The sequence below is a fragment of the Hirundo rustica genome, chromosome 2, assembly GCF_015227805.2.
Source record: "Hirundo rustica isolate bHirRus1 chromosome 2, bHirRus1.pri.v3, whole genome shotgun sequence".
Classification (NCBI taxonomy): domain Eukaryota; kingdom Metazoa; phylum Chordata; class Aves; order Passeriformes; family Hirundinidae; genus Hirundo; species Hirundo rustica.
The window spans coordinates 113,636,865-113,650,957 of record NC_053451.1 but is presented as its reverse complement, the minus strand read 5'-3'; the positions used below and the strand labels follow the sequence as shown (position 1 = coordinate 113,650,957).

General features: G+C 42.3%; 1 protein-coding gene across 12 annotated transcripts in view; it reads left to right on the top strand.

Annotated features, from left to right (window-relative positions):
- The window catches only part of AGPAT3 (1-acylglycerol-3-phosphate O-acyltransferase 3), an 86,391-nt gene that overhangs the window by 30,537 nt on the left and 41,761 nt on the right, over nt 1-14,093 (top strand). For 4 of the 12 annotated variants that reach the window (XM_040056992.2, XM_058419531.1, XM_040056989.2 and 1 more), the window contains exon 2: nt 8,659-8,779. The exons of 4 other annotated variants lie outside the window; for them this stretch is intronic. The gene's annotated coding sequence lies outside the window, so the exon portion shown is untranslated. Of the gene's footprint in view, nt 1-1,370; nt 1,458-2,563; nt 2,764-8,658; nt 8,780-14,093 lie in introns of those variants that run through there. 4 more of the 12 variants (XM_040056991.1, XM_058419532.1, XM_040056996.2 and 1 more) reach the window with 4 other exon arrangements.

Genomic DNA, 14,093 nt, shown 5'->3' with positions numbered 1-14,093 from the left:
ATGCTTCATCAGAGATTGTGCTTTTTTTGAAAGACATGAAGGAATAAATATAGAACAACTCATGCTAAAAATAACCACTTGCATTGACGTCTACTGTTTTTGGGTTTTTTTTTCCTTTAAAAGAGACCTTTTGGATTCTTAGCAAGATGCATCATATCTGCTCAGAGTCCTTTTGGCTCTGGTGATGTCTTGAGGGACAGACAAGTCAGCTGATCTTAGAAAATAGCTTATCTTGGTTTGATTGAAGAGTGCCGTGTGGGAATAGAGCAGATGCCGAGGAAGAGACTTGATGTGGGTAATGGAATGAGAAGTTGGTTTAATTACTGCAGCTGTAGAAGCTGGGCATTTATGATCTCAAGGATTAGAACACCGCACAGCTCTTGTGTTTATGGGGGGGGGAAAAAAGGATACTAAACACTTCAATCAAACCCTGAGATATGTAATGGATCTCACTGAAAAGATGGTCTCTTGATGGGAAAGCTGCTTTCACTGAACGGCTTCAGTTGCAATCCAGGATACAGTAATTCTGGCATCCTTTTAACTGTGGGATGAGGGAATGAATAATCTTCCAAAAAGTCTCTACTCCTAGAAGTTGAGATTTTGGTAGCAGGAGAATGACTTACTTGAAGTGGATTTTCGAGTAATTCTCGATTTGCAGATGAACTGCTGTGGACAGGATCCCTTGCGCATACTTGGCCACTTGATTCTGTTCCAAACAGTCCTTTGAGATCTGTAGTGTGAGAGTGAACTGGGGAATGAGATAACACTTCTAAATCAGTTTAGGATTAGATTATTACCTCAGTGCCCTTTGAAATGCATTAATTCAGTGCCACGCTCCTGTATTTACTGTGCAGACATTTCAGTATCCAGAGATGCTGAGCTCAGCCCAAGCTCAGCCCCGTCCCTGGTGCTGTCAGGGGTGGGTGGTGTAGCACATGGGGGATGAGGGCTCAAGCCTTTTGGGCATCTCAGAGGTTGTGCAGCCCCAGACAGATGCTGGTTTATGATGGCTGGAGCAGAGCATTCCTGCAGACCATTCCAGGGCCACCACCTGCTCCTCCACCGGCAGCACATCCCAGTGCCTTCCCAGAGGGGCTGCTGTGCCTGCTTCTCCCTTTGAACTTGAGAGCAGGTCAGATGTAAACTGCAGTTTAGACATAAAAATAGCTGGCACCTGCTTCAGTCACGCTGGGCTGGGGTGAGCTGTGCCAGCCCTGGCCAGGGAGAGTGGTCTGGTGAGGGTTTCTCTGCCCGGCCGTGGGGAGGAGCGTGGACAGACCCTTGGCAGGGCTGCTCCATGGGCTCTGCAAGATTAATAAAACACCCATGCTGTGTCAGCCTTTGATCACAAGTATTTCTGTCTCCTCAGCTGCAAGCTTTTCTGTTTGACTTGGTTCCTTTTCTCCCAACCCCCTCTGCTTTTAACCAAATTTACTCTCTCGCTGTGTTTGACCAAGGTAGGACAGTGTAAAGGTAATGCGTCCTCGTAGGAATTAATTACATTGTTATTTTAGATTGCAAGCTTCATTGGGCTTCTGGAAATCTATTTTTTATGTATATTTCTGGTTAATTAAAAATGCTATTAGGGTGGTATTAAAAAACTTCTTGTGTAAACAAGGGGGGAAAAAGATGCTTCAAAACTCCACTTTACAGGTCCTACAGAAGATGAGCTAAGCCTTCTCTACCTCCCCTGTTAGCTCTATTGAAGATTGTATTTTAAATTTTTTATCATTATTTTATTGTTAGACACTGTTCCCTGGTATGAGTATGAATATCTATGGTATAAGTGTGCAGGTGTATAATTTTTCTGGGAGCCTGAAGAGGAGATGCATTCAAAATTGTCATCTCATTCCCGATGAAATGGCTTCACCCGTGACAAAGAATAATATTGTTTTTCTCAGGATAGAGATGTATTAAACTGTTTTTTCCTTGTTTTGTCCTGGAATGAGACATGATAGTAAATGCAGCACTGTTGCCTCTTCAGATCTTACCTGCAGCAGTTCAGAATTTAAAAGGTTTCTTTAAAAGACTTTTACCTTCTTAGTGTAGAATGCTAAGGATTTTGGACAGGGAGCAACCTTCATTAGTTTAAGTGCTTTATAATAGATTATATTTCTAAAGTGCTCTTCATTAAAGTTCTTAACTAGATTGCCATTCCAGAGCTTTTTGATTTCACTCAAACTTGAACTACAAATAGTGAATAAACAGAAATATTGGTAGATAGTTTCATCTAACCAGGGGGAGGAAACTCCTGAAGAGGAGGATCCCTGAGCTACAAACAGGTTTGTGCCCCGTGCTGGGACGTGACTGTCTCTTGGATGATGTCCAGGGTGAGGTGGATGGCAGTGAGGCAGACCAGGGATGGTGTCAGGGGATATTTTTAGCCAAGCCTGCTTGACTTGTGACCCTGGTGACAGTCTCTTGCTAAAGGGGGCTTAAAACAGACTGGGAAGGGGTGTGGGTGAGCTCAAGGTGAAGTGGGTCTGGCGTGCTGGGACGTACAGGTGGCTGAGAGTTTTAATCCCGATGTCACTGACACTTCACCTACAGGTTTTCATTTTGGAACCTCACAGATTCAAGGCTGGTAAAGGAAAGGTATTTCTGCCAAGGACTCGCTCCAGTTCTCAAATCCCATGGGTTGGCTCCTTCCTGTTACCTTTGCCTGGGAGTTCCTAAGGAAATGATTAATTTGGAGTAACTGGAAATTCTGCTTGTGGAAGATCAGAGCATGAAAGTTAATGATCAATTTCTTCTTGTTACTGGGTAATTATGAAGAATTGTGTTTAGGATTTTTTTTTTTTTTTCCCTGACTGAAGTCCACTTGAAGACCTACAGCTCTAAAAGTTACCTGTAAACCTTTCACGCACCCTCAGCCCCATGATTTGAGGCAGAGCACAAAATGAAGGTGCCAGAGGACCACTGCAGTGAAAGGGATGTGCTGTTACAGAGGTCAGCCAGAGGAAATGATGAGGAAGGATGGAAGCCAGAGGAAGGATGTTTGCAACTGATTATTTTTGTTTGTTTGTTATTTAAAAATAAGTGAAAGAGGAGGAGAAATTAGTGAGGTTAGCTTGTCCCTTACTCTGCAGATCATTCCTGTGTACGTGTCCCACACTCAATCCAGGTCTCTCTCTGTAGTATTTCAATGCTGATTACAGCACCTCTCCTTGTTTCTGTGGAAGGCTGTGCTTCACATAGCTCTGTGTTCTGATATTGCCATAAACATTTTCTATAATGGGCTTATTCTAGGGAAAAGAGTGTTTAAAAGAAAAAAGCGCCTCTTAAAATTACTCTGAACATGACAGACTTACATTATGTATTGCAATAAGAAGAAAAAAAGAAATGTGTACGATTAATGGTCATTAAACAAATAATTTAGGTCCTTTTTCAGAGCCTACTTCTTCCCAGAAATCAATTTAGGCAACAGTTTTATGAAGTATAGATGAGCTTGCATCAACATTCAAGATTTATTCACTTTTAAAATTTCATTATTAAACCATTTAAACCCCCAAGCATTCCCAAACACGAGGAAATGCAGAAACCTTGGCAGAGCCTGCTCAAATTCCCCTCTTCTACTGTTTTTCATGTAGGCCTTTAATCAGGGGATAAGCCATGGGAAAACCTCACAGGTAACCAGGCTGCAAGAATTTACTCCTGGGAGTAAACCTGTCTGGGCTGTAGCTGGGATTAGATTTCCCAGGCCAGGGCACACTTCACTTGGTTCAAAGATGTTCTGCCCTGGTTGCTTAGGGCAGCTGTGTGTTTTCACATGGCCATGGTCTCCTGTCCTGTATTTGGAATTCTGTCCCATTTGGAACTCGGAGTGAGATGAGAGTTTTCCAGCACTGTAGTGCTATACTGAGTTAACTTGCCCAGGACTTACCCTGATTCTGGGCTCTAGGACTGTGACAGCCTCTTTCACCAAGAATAATTCGGCCTCTCCAACTCTTGACCAGAGTGGCATCAAACCTGCTGCAATGACCTCAGACATCACCTCCTCCTCCAGGTGCTGCCGACCACTGCAGGAAGGACCATGTGCAGCTGCTTCAGCCCCAGCAGCTCACAGCTGGAAAATTACAGCACAGTTTGCCTATTAAAAAATAAATAAGAGTCATGATAAGAGCCCAGCTTCATTGGGGGGTTAAAGTGGCCCTGGGTGTTGTCGGGCAGTGATCCCTGGCAGAAGGCTGGGATGGACAAGAGGGGGCAGCAATGTTTTGAGCTGAACCTGCTCCAGGATGTTTATCCATCAGAGAATCCCGGCTCCACGTGGTTAGGGACAGAGTTAGATGAAACTGATGGGTTGCTGGTGCTCAAGTTCCCCTGATGAGCCAACACAGAACTTTGCGGAATTATGAGGCTGCAGATGCATTCACCCATTTCATTCTTGCTTATCTCGTCTAAGAAGCTCAAAAGTGAAGAGTTTGGTTGCAAGTTGCGATGGAAAATGAATAGCTTTGTTTGCTGAAGAGGTCTAATTTCCACCTTGGAGAGGAGAGAATTTGTCTGTCATTGGTCCATCTAGGTCAGTAGTCTGGCTTATAATGGATTTCCCTGCTAAAGGATTTACAGCCAACAGAGTGCCTGGTATTTGCTCTTTCATTTCTGTGTCATTCAGGATTCCAGTTCTCTTCTCACTCTACTTACACCATCTCTGACAGCTGTGGCAAGAAGGTTCACAGGTCAGTTATGGATTCTGAGCGGGGAAACCACTTCTGTTTGTTTGTTGTACACTCATCATAACTTACTGACGTCCTCTCTGGTTTTCCTGCTGTGAGTGAAGACTTCTTTTTCTAAAAGCGCCTTCAAGTCAATCATTTCCAGCTATCTCTAGGGCAGTGTTTTGTTTTTAGAGGCTCTCTTTCTGAGAGGTGACGGTCACAGTTGTAGGATGGCAGCAGGAAGGAATTTCTTGAAGTCATTCTGTCAGTGATGGATGATTCCAAAAGACATTGAGGGGCATGCCATGAAATCAGCTTTGCTATCTAGGGAGAAATTCAACTTGAGATTAAAAATACATTTTTATTCCCCCCACCCCTTTTTCCCTGACCCTAGTCCATCAATATCAGGTTATTATATAGAAGATGGACTTTAGAGAGGGGGAACCAAGCTGTGGAACCAGGGGAACCAGAGATTGAAAGATATTGATGCTTCAGGTAGGTAGGAAGAAAGCTGACCAGAAAAATACTTTCAGTAATTTTAATAAATTATTTAAGAAAAAGGAAAGAAGGGGTGGAGGAAATAAAAAGGAATGAAATGTTCTCCTTGTGAGATGATGCTGAAGATAGAGTTGTGAGTGGCGGCTTTTGAGTCTTGTATGCTTTGAATGTTGGAGCACTGAGAATATTTTCAAAGCTGTGGTATCACACAGTAGCTAATGGAAACATGGGTTTGAAGGTTATATTGAATTCAGTGAAAGAAAGAAACTGTGTGTTTAAGTGCATGCACATCTATATTTAATTGCAGGACTGTTCTGAAATGGAAAAATACTTGTGTGTGTATGCTTAAATGTGGCTCTCACCCTCAATGTACTGCCTAAATCTGTTTGTTCCATTTTAGAAGACATCAGAAGAGAAATTTGATATGGCTTGCAGTGTCCAGTACATGGTGTTTTATATATTTATATATATCTCAATACATTTTTTTCCAAGTGAGAAAGATGAGGCTCTCAAATGGGAAGAGCTTCTCTCTCATTCTTTGGGGCTCAGGTACCTCTTAGCAGGCACCAGTACAATAAACAGTGCCAGACAAAAGCTGGCTTTCAGATCCTGTTCTCTTGCATAATGCTGCTGTTCTTCAGTCTTGAACCAGAAACTTTTCTCTTACCAGTTCATTCTGGGAACTTTGACCTCAGTTTTATCAGCTTTAGTAAAATGTCTGCATGAGAGTTGCTGTACACAGCAATGAAAAAAAGCAAAGATCCCTTTGATAGCCCGTGGGGGGAGTTTTCAAGAATTGTTTTGAGGCCAGAGAATGTGATTGTTCCAAGGAGCAACTCAACTTGTGTTGCAGTGGTTTTAAGGATCCTTTTTTTGTGGGATAATTGGAAGCAGGATGAGATACTGCTCGTGACTTGCTGAGCTTTTTTTTAATGGACACTTTTTATTGCCATAGTTGCATGTGTGGATTTTAATGAAAACAAAATGGCTAATATTGTTATTTTAAATCTACCAGTATTTGTTTGTCATGTAGGTATGCAGGAATGGTATGGTAATTTTTTATACTTCAGCCTATAAACTAGCTAACCCAACCCAGCTCTGTAATTCACAGTATCACCTTTCCCCACCAGCACTGATGACTGAACCACCTGCTTTTGGTGATACTTTCACAGACCCTTTGAATATTTAGATGGAACAGCTTCAGAAATAGAATTTAAGAAAGCTGGTAATGTGTCATAATAAGGCTTCCTTAAGCATGTTGGTTTATTGTCACCAAAAACTCCCAGATCTTTGCTGTTCTCAAGGGTTCTAGCCTGAACTTACTCTTGACCAGGTGATACCTGTTTGTCCTGGTTTCAGCAGCTTTTTTTGCCTGAAGTGGTTTATTTCCCTTCCTAGTGGTTGTCTTTATTGTCTCATGGGGAGCAATTGCATCCCAGTCCTGTGGCTCCAGTCTTCCTGGCCATGGTGCCTGTTGTGGTAACGCCTCAATCAATGCACCTTCATGTTCAGATTGCTTCCCAGCTTTGTCACCAGCTGCCATAATTACTCTTTTTTTGTGTGTGCAAGCCATTAATCAGTTAAAAATGAACCAGGAGACTGATTGTTGGGGTTTGTCTTTTCATCAGTTACTTCCAAGAAGCCTGTAGATTTTTCTTTCAGTGCTGTCAGGCAGTATCTCTGGGCATAATCTTTACTGCTGTCACAATTCCTCTGTCTCCAAGTTTACACTTTCAGTGTGATACCACATGGAAAAGTATGTTTGTTGAATATCCAGATAGCTGAGGCTTGCTTGTGTTTATTTTGAGCACACTCCCAATAACCAGCCTGTCTTATCTCCTTGTAGCTTCATGTTCCAATTCTTCTTTGTCAGTCTTTGCTGAAATCTCATGTGCTGCTGATGAGTTCTGTGGCCTTTCTTATATGTGGCAAATCAAACTGGTTAATGAAAGTATTTGCACTAAAGTCTTGAAATGAATCTGCATCTTCTGCATTTTTAGAGGTTTGAATGCAGTTGACTTTTAATCGAGTGTTGAGCGCATGCTTGTGTTGGTTTTGTTGGGGGATTTAGAAGGCGAATGTTGCAAAAAAGCAGTGTGTGTTTTTCAAAAGCTTTCCTGGTCATGTTTTCCTTCACTTCAGTGGCAATGTTGGAAGATGATGCCCTTTGTTCCAAAAACCAGGAAATGTGTTTTGACATAAAACTGCCCTTGGCCAATGTCCCAGCCTGGATGGACTGGCATTAACTGTGTGCAGAACTAAAGCTGAGCTGGGTGGGTGGCAGCATCCCGGGTAGCTGGTGTTTCCTAGTACAGTTTGGTTTCTACAGCACGGTTTTATCTGAAGCAGGTTGGAATTGAGCAGTTTTCCAGTGGCATCATGTCCAGGGTCAGTATGTACAGTCTGAACCTACCTGCCTGGTCCCTCTTTCTGTTCCTCTGATAACACTGTCACAGAATTCTTTAACTGTTTGAATGTTTCATCACTGATTACTTCCTGTGGCAGGTACCTGCTGAGTGTCCTAATAAAACATTTGTATTTGTCTGCAGACTTTGAATCCTGGTTAAATTAAGGTATAAATGAAGTGATGTGTGTGAGAGGAGCGCTCTTTGTTCTAACAACTTGCTGAAGGAGGGGTGGGTTATAGAAATGCTCTGTGTTAGCTGTTGTGACACATTAACTTGCTGGGCATGTGTTTGGAGAGTATTTTTTCATTTTTTTCTTTAGGGAAAAGCAGGCTTGCAGTCTGGTGAATCTCTGTGTCTTCGGGGGTTTTCCCATTTTTGAAGTTTGGGTTGTAGATTTCTGCATGAAACTTTCATGGTGTGAGGCTTGTGAAATTAGATAACATGCTTTAAACAAGCCACCTCTGGGTAAAGTACATCTCTAATTACTGAGACTAAATTATGTGGAAAGTGAGCTTGTGTCTGAAGTAAATCTCCAGTTCAGTAATCTAAAATTAAATAATGATTAGCTTAATTGCTTCAGGATCATAAAAAACACTTAATAAAATATAAGGATTAAGTGTGTGTTCTGAGAGCAGATAATTGCTTCTGCTTCATTTTCAGTACCTTCTCTCAAGTCAGGGTTTGGAGGTAAGGGAAATAAAATAACCTTTTGTTATGCTGATTAGTGAAGCCAGGAAAAGTAGGCTAGTTCTTGTGTATGCAAGCCCTTGCTCCTGTCTGAATAGAAGCTGCAATTTCACTGTTAGTGGTAAATTTAGAGAACTTGCTTTTAATTTCACAGATATGTGCCAGTTAGTCCCTCTGAAAGCAACAGTAGTTGGTACCTGTGGAGCTGAGTGTAGTAATATATATGTAGAGAAGGATCAAGTAGGGTTTTTTACTTCAGAGAAAGGAAAAACACTCATAATTTTAGTAAGAAGTGTTTGAGTTAATCATTACCTGGGTTGTCAGCTGCTTGTTTGCATTGCATTTTGCTTCTAAACAAAATATTTCTACCTTCATTCACTGGAGAATGTCTTTTTTGCTTATAGGCAAATGAGAAAGCAAATCTCTTGAGACATAAGCAGTGGTACTTCCCTGGAGGGAGGAGATGGGGATTCTCCTGTTGCTCTGAGTGTTGCCAGGTGCCAGAAGTGGTCCCCAGTGGTGGTGGTAAGAAAGAAATCCTCCCCCACATTTCTGTATTTGTGTTTTGTCTGTAGCAGTATGTTTTTGGGGAAAAAAACAAACCAAAAAAACCCCCCAAAATGGGTGTGCAAATCCTGTTCTTTTCATAGAGCAGCTTGAACTGCTGGGAGAGGTGTCAGAAGTCTCCCGTTTGGAGAACTTTAGGGATGAAATCAGCACTTGAGCTTGTTGCTTCTGCTTTCTCGTGTATGCTGTATCTGCTGGTAATCGTCGTAGCAGAGATTTAACCACAAATAAACCTCTGTGGGACTCTAGAAGTACTTATGTCTCCTTCCTTAAACGTAGAAGAAGGGGAACAGTGCTTGAAGGACCTCTTTTATGGGGTTCCTAGAAATCTCATCAATGCTGACTGGGGTCATCTTAGGCTGCCTTTAATCTGAACATCTTTAAATTTTCTCCAATAACCGGGTATGACAATGTTATATCAGCAAGCTTCCTACTTTTTGCCCTTTTTTTTTTGTAGTCTGTCCTACAAACACTGACAGAAAGTGGAAAGCTGCTGAGACCCTTCTGACTCAGCAGTAGAGCAGTTTTTTTCAGGACAGGATCTTGAAACCTGTGGTTACTGTCAGATGTTGACATTTTAATGATGATCTCTGATACCCTGCCCCTTCAGGGTCTATTAGTAGATTTTTTTTAATTATTATTATTTTTTGGTAAGAAAATAATTTAATCTTGGTGTCTTGGTGATTTTGCACGGACCTGAATTATTGCTTTGGTATTCTATCACCTTTCGAGGTCTGTTGTAGGACGAGTAGTCTCCCTTAAAATCTTAATTTCTGTGGTTTTCATTTCATATTTTTTCTGTGATTTTCGCTGACATTTCTCAAAGCTGTGATTCATAAAAGCAGCATGTAATGGATCAGCCACAATCTGTGTTCAGGGCATGTATTGACCCTGTGCAAAGTTACATCCCTTGAAGATGTACATTTTCCTGCTGTAGAGGAAGTTGAAAGCATTGATCCCAGCTCATTAGGTGGGCAAATAAGCGCTTCCTGCAAGCCCAAAATATTCTTGGGTCAAAAATTTGACCCCCCAAAATTAGCAATTGCAGCTAATTTTGGCTGAGTGCCTGCAGCTTTGGTGTGTGGAGGGACACCCAGTAGGTTGATTTATTAAAGCAGCCTTGTCCCTGTACCATGGTGACCAGCTGCTTTCAAAACTGGTTGTGTAAAATGTTTTTACCTGCACTTGTTGACACTGGTGTAGGACCAATGCCCCGGAAACACAAGAAACCCCCTTTTTAATGCATTTGCTGTTTTGTAGAATCCTTTTCAACTTACATGGCTGCAATTTTTGCTTTTTTTTCCTTTGTGTGTAAGGCTTGAAAAGGCCATTGATGAGTTACTGAGAATCTAAAATATGCTGGGGCAGTGGGGAGCAAGATTTTGAATTGGGACAGCTCTTGAATTCTCAAGCTGTGCTTCTGCTCAGAGAGGAGAAAATCTGAGTTTCTCACACCCAGCCCTGTTACCTGTGCCCTTGTGTCTTGGTGTCTTATCTTGGGTCACTATAACCTGCAACAAGGAATAATCTGGAAGTTAAATGTTTTGAGTGAAGAGAATGGCCATGCTGGAAGCTGCATGGATTGAACAACCCCCTGAATAATTCCTTCAGCCTTCACTTTCTTGATTGTCCAGTGGAGGCCACCCAGATGATGAGAGGGCTGGAACACCTCCACTGTGAGGAAAGGTTGAGAGAATTGGGATTTGTTCAGTCTGGAAAAGAGAAGGTGACCTTCTTGTGGCCTTCCAGTGCCTAAAGAGAGCCTGCTGAAAGATGGAGAAATACTGTTTACAAGGCCCTGGAGTGATAGGACAAGGGGGAATGGCTTCAGACTGGAAGGGAGTAGAGTTACATCAGATATCTGGAAGAAATTCTTCCCTGTGAGGGTGGTGAGGCCCTGGCACAGGTTGCCCAGAGGAGCTGTGAATGTTCCATCCCTGGAAGTGTTTAAGGCCAGGTTGGGTGGGGCTCTGAGCAAGCTGGGATAGAGGCAGGTGCCCCTGCCCATGGTTGGGGGTTGGAACAGGATGATCTTTAAGGTCACTTCCAGCCCAAACCATCCTGTGATTCTGTCATCTGTCATCTGCTGCTGTTGTCCTCATTGTCTGTCTTACTGGGGGGATTTGTCTCTCCTGTCAATGTTATGATTTGTAGAAATTGCTGGAAAAGTCAATTTTCATAAAAACTTAGTTGGGACCACAAAGAGGAAAACAAAATAATCTTTGGATTCGTCAGGCGAGACCTGAAAGCAGCTCACAAAAGCAGTCATGGCAGCCAGAGTTTCAAGAGTTTCTACAGTACAGGCAAGGCAAAATGTAAAGCATATTGGAAGACCAGTTGCAGTCCCTGTTTTCATATTTAATTTACCAGTGTGGAGGCTGTGGTTAGGTTTCAAAGCCTGTAAGACAGAGGCCTCTCCACTGGCAGAGTGATGTTCTGAAAAGCTGCTCCCAGAGGTCTGATCCCAGCTGTTGGTCTGGTGGGGTCTGGTTTTTAGGCAGAGTCAGTTTTGCACAGCTTGGAGAAGTGATGTTCTCTCCTATCTGTTTTGAATAGATGGGGCACTGAGTAGTTGCACCTTTTATTTGGAGGAAGGCAGCATGACATTTGTTTTGTTTTGTTTTTTTTCTGTAGCTCTCAGTTCTCCTCTTCAAAAACTGCACCCCATTAAGCTTTGAGCCTCTTTCCTAGGGAAGGAGCAGCCTTGCTGAGCAATTCATTTATGGCTGGAACTGTTCAGCCCTGCCAGGGTGGTCACTGCTCTGGGCCAGCACAGGATCCACTTCCAGCTGGGGCTATCTGCTGGTGGAACTCAAGGGCCAAACTTGATCTCCTGGGCATGCTTATTTTGAGAAGAAAAAAACAATCCAAACTGAAAGTGTTTTCTTAGAAGCCACAATGGCATTTACTCTTTCATAATTGTTTTTAAAATGTCAGTGTTGCTGTGGGAGCAGTTGTTTTCACATGTGTGAGCTGTGAAGGCCACACATTCAGCACCTTTGGCAGTACTTTCCAAAGCAGCAGAAAGCACAGATGTAAATACAAATGTCACAGGATGTGTTTCAGAACAGTATTACTGTGCCTGAGCAGCAAGGCCACTTTTGATTGCAGGCTTCATTTGCCCAATCTCTGCACCTTTGCAGGTCACTTCTGGATGCTCTTTGCCACGGCTTTGTGAGCTTTCAATTTGTTCAGTACCAAGTCATCTGAGTACTCTGGATCTGTGCTGGAAGTTGGGAACAAGAGGCTGAAGCATCACCTGGTGCAGTTCTTTTTTCCTGTGCTGAAGATTTAACAATGCCACTTACACAGTCCTCTGTGCCCGGGGTTAACTGTTCCCTAATGTCTACTGAAATGATCTACTTTATAAAATTGGAGGGGAAAAAAACCAAACCCTCACCTAAAAACCTCAAACCCTAAGCTAAACCTAAACAAAGAAAAACCCCAAACCCAACAGCTTAGCTTAAGATATATCTTGTTGGTACAGATGTGGGATGAGTAACAACTGTAAAAGCAGTTATACAAGCAAACCTTGAGGACATGCTGACCTTAAGCATGAGTTTAGAATGAGTCTGTAGTAGTGCCTGGGAGGAGAGGCTTGTGAGCAGTCAGTCAAATCAGGCATAGAAAAAGCTCCCAGTTGCCTGGAAGTAATGAACTAACTTACAGTAAAATACTTCTGATTAATGCAGTGAAGTTTCAGTTATTCCAGTTATTTCATAATCTGGTTTATTACAGTACGGGTAAAAAGAATTTAAATAAGGACTAATAAAAAGTAGTTCATGTTTAATGGGCTTAAAAGTGAACAAAATCTGCAGATTCAAGAAGCAGTTATACATTGCTGAGTAAATAGCATGAAGGTTATTGTTACATGTCTTGATTGGAGAAATATTGATTCTTTTAGATTAGTTCTGGTAATTAGACCAGACTGCTTGTTTGTTTATTTTAAATGAAGCTAGTCTGGTTTGCTAGACTCGTTGGCTATAAATGTGTTCTGTATTAACACATTGCATTGAACTGCAGGCAGTTTGTAATACCCTTGAATATCTGATTTTTTTTTTTTTGGCATATAATTGCAGATAAGCTGAGGGTTATTCTGGCAGATAAAAATGAATCATGAGAGCATAAATGCTGCTTCTCAAACCACTACTCAGTCCGACTGAGGAGCTTTTGAAGAGCAGTGCCAAGCTAGCAGTGGTGACATCCATAATTCCGGTTTGGCACCTAGGGTCTTTTGAATATGAAGCTTTGGTACAGTGAACACCTCTCTTTACTAATTAGCTTCTAATTTTTCAAGTGATGGGGAGCAGTTTTTAACTTGGCAGTCAAACTGTTCTGAAACGCTGCAAGCTCCGAGAGGAGTGGGTGCTCACTTTTATACCAGTAATTTCACGTTCTGCGTTTCTTCCAGGACTATAACTGTTCCAGCAGGAAACAACCTCTGCTTCAGTGGTTTTTTTATGTCTTTGACAGAAGTGGAAGCAATACAGAAGAATGTATGGAGATGTAGAAATTTCCACTCGGGGAGCTGCCCACCTGGCTGGGCTTGTGATCACGAAAAGATCTCCTGTGGTCAGACTAGTATCAGTATTTGTGGCACTTATAGGACTGAAAAAGTACTCACAGTGGCAGAATATTTGAATATCCTTTTGTCTGGATCTGTCAGGGCCAGTTTACATGAGACCATGATAAAGAGAGCATCTGTGAAAGCTCCCAAAGTTTCCCTATCAGATGTGGAACAGCCCTTGTGCAACGTCGCTGTCTTGAATGTTGCTGGTGGAAGGCAAGCGTGGATTTCTAGTGGGCCAGTCATTCCTGGGATTCCTGCAGCTCTCAAAAAGGGTATTTAGGTCATGTCTCTCTCAAACGTTGCATTAAAAGGCCTCTGTTCAGAAGAAGCTGAACAAGTGAAACTGTATCGTGACAGGGCTGACCAGTCCTGGATTTGTGATCTTTGCTGGCAGCATCTTTCAAAGACTCTGTGTTACCACAGAAGGGTCCCTGCTCTGCAGAATCCAGATTGGCCTAAATTAACTATATATGCTGCTAGAGGCCTATTTAGCAATAGAAAGCCAAAGCCACCCGGGAGATGGGAGATCTTAAGAAAAAGTGAGAGCTGTAGATGTTTCTTTTCAGGTTTTTGTCTGATGTGGATTTTAAAGGCAGATGGGATGTTTACAGAGCGGCTGCTGTTTAGTTTCCCAGCTGAATGCCTAGCAAAAGCCTGAATTTTCACAATGTACAGCCTTCCCTGCTTACAAGTTAATTTTTT